This window comes from Octopus sinensis, linkage group LG15 (assembly GCF_006345805.1).
Source record: "Octopus sinensis linkage group LG15, ASM634580v1, whole genome shotgun sequence".
Lineage (NCBI taxonomy): Eukaryota > Metazoa > Mollusca > Cephalopoda > Octopoda > Octopodidae > Octopus > Octopus sinensis.
The window spans coordinates 11,683,086-11,690,585 of record NC_043011.1 but is presented as its reverse complement, the minus strand read 5'-3'; positions in this window follow the sequence as shown (position 1 = coordinate 11,690,585).

The following is a 7,500-nucleotide window of genomic DNA, read 5'->3' as shown; positions in this document are numbered from 1 at the left end:
TTACTGTCAGGTGACTTTTGGCCAACCCTGTATATATATATATATATATATATATATATATATCTATATATATATAATATATTAACATTAATAAAAACAGTTGTTTGTAACATTATACCATAAAGAAAAATTATAGTCGTCAACTAAACTTCACTAAGAGTGTGGATAACACCTACATTGCTAGAAATAGGAGCTAAAATGCTCCAATGCTATATATATATATATATATACACACACACATATTCCATATTTGTATATATATACATACACACATATACACATACATACATGCATGCATGCATGCATACATGCATACATACATACATACATACATACATACATACATACATGATACTCAAGATGAGGAGGGGTAGCAGGACTAACCTCCCACCACTAAGAGGTGCTACTCATAGCAAGCATCTCAAAAGCCTCTGACCACCAAGTTCAACTCCTGGCCTTCACATGCAACTAAGCCTTCCATCCACTAGAACTGTTGTGCTAACAGGAGAAAGGGTAAATGCTGGTACTGGCCTTTTAGAGCAGTGTTTTGGGTAGACAGAACTTGTTACACTGGGGAAGCAGTTCATCTAGGAAAAGACAAGGTCTGGTTTCAAGCCTTTATAGCTTTGAAGCTATACCCACCCATAAGAAAGGTTTCAGAAATAAAACATGAGGGGAAAATCTAGAGCTGGAATCCCTAAAGCAGTCAGATAACATATTGAAGATCAATGAAAGACAAAAGATGGGTGTGATTAACAACAAACTGATAAGATTTCTAAGTGGACATTGCAGCATTACAAGAAATATGCCTTGCAGAATCAAGAACTCTGTGTGGAAGAGAATATACATTTTCCTGCAGAGAAAGCATGGTGTTGGTTCACCTGTGAAGAGCTCATTGCTGAAGATGATGAAACCTAGCAAAAGGACAGAAAAAAAATCTCACTTCAAATACATACATCAGATGGGCCTGTCAACGTTGTCGGTGTCTATACACCAATTCTCTACTCTACACAAGATTTTAATAACTATGGCCAACTCCCAGAGGTTATTCAAGAGACCCCCACACTGTTTGGCAACTTCAACACCAGAGTGGATGCCTGGGACAACATAGAGTTTGTAGCATAAGGGACAATGAGCAAGCAATACATAAGCTTTGCACACTCCATGAACTGTGTGTCACCAACACCTACATGCAAAAAAATCCAATACTGTCTTGGAGATACCATTACTCCAAACACTGGCACCAACTAGACATGATGGTGACAAGACACTATCACTTGAGAAATGTGTTTATGGCTCAATCCTTCTAGAGTGCCAACTATAACAGGGACCATTCTTTGGTTTGTTGCAACATCAGACTACAAAAAGGAACATGCTCTATATGAAACATACTCAGCAAGCAATGCATTGAGGCCACTATAATGAGAGACTCAAGACAAAGCAACAGAGTCCATCAGGTTACTAGAAGATGCCTTTCCTGCAAACCCACCAGATAGAAATACACAGATAAGATGGAATTCTCTTAAGGATCATGTTCACAGTACTACAGGGAAGGCCTTTGATAAGAAATAAAGCATGAAATAGTGCGGGTTTCAAGCAAATCCAAGGAAAATTATCAACAAAAAGTATGCTGCACTATTAAAACTGAAGCTATCCCACAGACAACCTTAAAAACACTAAGAACAGCAAGGTGCAAGACCCAGAAAATAACTATATGATACACATATAACTATTTGCTAGAGTTACACAAAGATATTCAATCATGATCTAACAAGGTGAGATTTGTAGAGTGTACGGGAGGATAAAGATAACTTTTAACCCAACCATGAACAAGACACATGAATCACTGAAAACTCTAAATGGAAAGATGAATGGAACATTTCTTCAAACTTTATTCCACAGAAAACACCATCTTAGTGCATTAGACACCAAAAGATATCTGCTATTATGGAGGAACAAGATGCAATGCTGATTGCTTAAGATCTGAGCAATGCCATTGATAGTCTCCCCACTGCACACACACCCACACAAATTACTATGACTGTGATAGAAAGGAACAGTACTACAGGATATGAGACTGTATTGTTGCTCTGTCTAATAACAAAAGGGATAGAAACAATTGCAACAACTACAGATGAATCTCTTTGCTGAGCTTTGTTAGGAAAGATTTTGTTCATGTGGCCCTAAACAGGTGGTAGAAAATTGCTGAAAGGGTATATACTCTGAGACTGTGTGTGGCTCCAGGTCAGAATACTCTACAACTGACATGTTTTTCTTTCAAAAACTACAAGTAAAATTTTAAGAGCGAAAACAACAGCTCTATGTCATCTCCCTCATGAAGGCCTTCATATTTGTGAGTAGAGATAACTTGTTTGAAATTCTTGCCAAGACTGGGTGTCCCTCCAAGGTTATTCCAAATTGTAGTCATTCCACTTATACATGAAAGACATAATTCAGTTTGATGGCTCTTCTTAGCATCTAAAAGGAGTGAAACATGGTTATGTGCCTGCTCCCACCCTGCCTGACATCTTGTTCCCTATCGTACTAAAGCACACCTTTAAAACATCAACTGACAGAACTTATGTTCACACAAGATCAAATGGAAAAATGGTCTGTCTGTTCTGAGGAAGAAAATCAAAATACTCATTATAAACATGCTGTTTGCAGATGATGTAGCACTAGCAACACACTTGCAGGAGAAACTGCATGCCTTGCGGACAGGCTCTCAAAAGCCTGCCATAAGCTTGACTTTCAGTCTAAAGATTATAAAACTGTTAAGCTAAGGTGTTCAACACCTCCCTACCATTACCATCAACTGTGACCTTGGTTCTACCATTATGGACAACATTTCTTAAGCAGTTTAGATCAACAGGCATACTGGAAGAGCAGCTTCAATACTAGCTATATTGACAATGAGAGCCTAGAACAATAAACGGTAAACACAAAGGTTGCAGTCTACAGAGATTATGTCCTCACCATATGGCTTTATGGCAGTGAGACCTGGAACATCTGCTCCAGACACGAGAGCAATACCTCCCAAGCTACACAACCTGAGATGGATTCTGGACATCAAATGGACTGATCAAATCAACAACATTGATGTCTTAGCTTGTGTACCGATAGCCAGCCTTCTCACTCCATTGCAACACCATCTGCTGACTGAGCCACATACACCACATGAAAGGAACCTGAAGAACCTGCTGCATGGAAAACTGACCTCTGGCAACAGAACACATGTTTCTTTCTAAAGTGTCTACAAGAGAAAGATATTTCTTCACATAAACATTAAAACATAAGAAGACACTGCAGATGATCTCTCCTACTGAAAAGTGGGATTAGATAATGGTTTAAAAAGACAAGTAGATAATAAAAACCCCCAAATTGATAGAAAAACAGCACCAGGACAAACAGCACAAAGAGGCTGAGTCACTACAGCTAGATGTCACTCAAATGTGGGCCCTATTTTGACCCACATGTAAGTGACAGTCCTAGCAGAAATGGGTGTAAAAGCCTCAGAATCCTGCTCAGAAACTTCCAGTTGTCTGACAGGTACCGACTGGATTTCCCTGATGTGCCAGTGTAACATGGGGTAACCACAATGGGTCATCCAGATTGCATCTAGAGTGTTTGTTAGCTCAGAGGATAGTGATAGCATAGGTTGTCCATAATTCAAATTAGTAACTACATAGAATAAATAACACATTTGTGATCTGCAGTCAATTTAGATAGAACCTGTAGGCAGAAGCCCAGTTACTGAAAGTTGAACATGTTCTTTTCTTAGATGCAAAGACTACAAGGACTAGATAAGCAAATTAGTTAAGTGACAGTTAATGGGAGCAATTGTCAACAACCAATGGTGAACTGCCCTGAAGTGAGCAATTAGAGTAAAACTGACAGTGTCTATAAAAGAGCTAGCTATAGAAAGAAATCGATTAGAGGGAGAACTAGTTGGCAAACTAGAAGAGGTGATTAGTAAAAGCATTGCAGCGAGAATGGCCCCTGACCATTTCTTTGAGGTGAAACATGAAGGCTGTGCCATCAGAGCTAAAGGCCCATGCAAGGCAAAATATGACCCACATATGAGTGAATGTCCTAGCTGCCATGACTCCAAAGAGTGAAGCATAATTTTTCAAACACAGATCCATGGACTTGAAAGACAAATGGATGCCTCTATGCATACTTGTGTATGGACATCCATGTGTGTATGCATATTTATGAAACATATATAAGTGTCTGTGCATGTCTGTGTACCATCATCATCATCATCGTTTAGTGTCTGCTTTCCATGCTAGCATGGGTTGGACGGTTCAACTGGGGTCTGGGAAGCCAGAAGGCTGCACCAGGCCCAGTCTGATCTGGCAATGTTTCTACGGCTGGATGCTCTTCCTAACGCCAACCACATCGTAAGTGTAGTGGGTGGTTTTTACGTGCCACCGGCACAGGGGCCAGGCGAGGCTGGCAATGGCCACGATCGGATGGTGCTTTTTATGTGCCACCAGCACGGAGGCCCGTCGGGGCGGCGCTGGCAACGGCCATGTTTGGATGGTTCACTTACGTGCCACCGGCACTGGTATCACAGCTACAATTTCCATTGACGTTGATCGATTTCGATTTTGATTTTCATTCTGTGTATACATATATAGATATATATATATATATCTTTTTTAGTCATGTGTTAATGTCATGGGATACATAAAACAGCATGGGGGATTCCTGTGTTCATGCCATCAAAAGATTACTCCATGAAAGTTCTTAGTGCCCATGTGACTGGACTATGAATTAAAATTGACTCAACTGCACTTCTGAGGAACATATTTTAGTTTTTCATGAAGAATTAGAGTTCCATATCTTATCCAAAGATATCCTATACATCACAAAAGCACAGGCTGAGATTTATTGGTCCCTACTGATAAATTAGTAGTTGAAGTCCTCCTGTGACAACCTCCTGGTAAACAGGGAAGTAGCCCAGCAAAAAAAACTACACTAACAATTGCTAGCAGACACTTCATGCATTATTCAAGAGCTGAAAAATGCCATGAATGACAGAGAGGAATGGAAGACGTGTCAAAAACGCAAGAAATTCTCAATCCACATTAAAGAACGACTATTTGCCCACTTTACAGGATCCACTCCATAACTGTACAGTTGTTATATACTCTTTTACTTGTTTCAGTCATTTGACTGCGGCCATGCTGGAGCACCGCCTTTAGTCGAGCAAATCGACCCCGGGACTTATTCTTTGTAAACCCGGTACTTATTCTATCGGTCTCTTTTCCCGAACCGCTAAATGACAGGGACGTCAGCACACCAGCATCGGTTGTCATGCAATGCTAGGGGGACAAACACAGACACACACACATACATATATACGACGGGCTTCTTTCAGTTTCCATCTACCAAATCCACTCACAAGCCTTTGGTCGGCCCGAGGCTATAGTAGAAGGCACTTGCCCAAGGTGCCACGCAGTGGGACTGAACCTGGAACCATGTGGCTGGTTAGCAAGCTACTTACCACACAGCCACTCCTGCGCCTATATTGATAATTATATTAGTGCTGTCACCATCACGAGACAACAGCTTAATAAGATACGCTACTTTGGAATTTACCTCTACCATATCTGACTCCACGTTTAGTTTATTTGATATCATCATCACTACCCACCTGTTCACCCACATCTATTTCAACCGTGCTGACTCCTACTTCTACTACTCTTCCTTTCACCCCAATACACTAAACCTGCCATACCATTCTCTCAATTCCTTCAACTTTGTAATGTCTGAAGCATTGGCTCTGATTTTAAATCCCTATGTCAGAAAATGTGACACCACTTCCTAAATTGAGGGTACCTTCAATCGTCTGTAGATCAGGCCCAGTCTCTTAATTATACCACAAGTCTCCTACCATCTTTGCACATACCTACAGACCAGATTCACTCTCTTTGGCCTATTACCCATCCATCCTTCTAGTAAAACACTAAATCCTCTGCAACTTTTGAGCCCTACTTTCTGACACCACAACCACTCTGGTTTTTCTAATGCCACCAAAAGTATAGAAACTTCAGCAACCTCTATAGTTAGACGTTCTAAAGCACCCAACTACACACAACCAGATACTTTTAAGTGCACTCATTAATGATGAATAACTGGCTCTTCATTAACAACACTACAGCCATTGCTGGACCTTAGACACAGTACTACATAACCCTAAAACCTCGTATATCGCATCGTCTGCAATCTTTATATTGGGAAAACAAGGCTATCACATCGTCGCCTCTTTTAGGAGTACATTACCGTGATGAAGGACTCTGTTCAAAACGTTGGATATTCCACTCCCCATAGGAATTTCATTCTACACTTTCTAAAATTTTTTCCGTGTGTGTATGCACATGTGTCTGTATACATATATATATACTCATTTACTTGTTTCAGTCATTTGACTGTGGCCATGCTGGAGCACCGCCTTTAGTTGAGGAAATCGACCCCAGGACTTATTCTTTGTAAGCCTTATTCTTTGTATTCTATTGGTCTCTTTTGCCGAACCGCTAAGTTACGGAGACATAAACACACCAGCATCGGTTGTCAAGCGATGTTGGGGGGGGACAAACACAACACACAAACATACACACACATATATATACATATATACAACGGGCTTCTTTCAGTTTCCGTCTACCAAATCCACTCACAAGGCTTTGGTCAGCCCAAGGCTATAGTAGAAGACACTTGCCCAAGATGCCATGCAGTGGGACTGAACCCAGAACCATGTGGTTCGTAAGCAAGCTACTTACCATGCAGCCACTCCTACACCTATATATATATATATATATATATATATATATATATATATTACAAATAATTACATCATAGAAATGTCAAGGTAGCCACTTAAAGTACAAGTATACTGTACAGTTACATTCACTTTTGTAGTATTTGTTAACACAATTTCACTGGAAACCATGTAGAGTAAATTATTATCCAAATATAATCTGAGATCAAAGCACTTCCTGAGCAGCTGCAACTCCAAATACACACATAAACATACATTCAAACACCCACTCGTCCCTTTCCAACACACATATTCATTCATGTTAACGTAAAATTGAGAAACTGGTATGGCCCCTTTGGGTTTCATCAACTTCAGGCTAATATATAAAGCACTTCATTTGTCTCTATATAAATATTAATCTCAAATTTTGGTTCAAGGCCAGCAATTTCGATGGAAGTGGAGTAAGGTGATTACATTGACCCTAGTGTTCTACTGGTACTTATTTTATTGACCTCAATGGGATGAAGGGCAAAGTTGACCCAGAACATAAAGATGGACGAAATGCCACTAGGCATTTTGCCCAGCATGCTAACAATTCTGCGAGTTCACCACTTTGTCCCTATAAAAATATTAAAAAGAAAATTTAAGTCCTTCATTATTAAGCTGTTTGCTGAAACCTGAAGGCCGAGTCAAAACTATTTTAATAATGAATTTGATTCTAATTTTAGTATTGC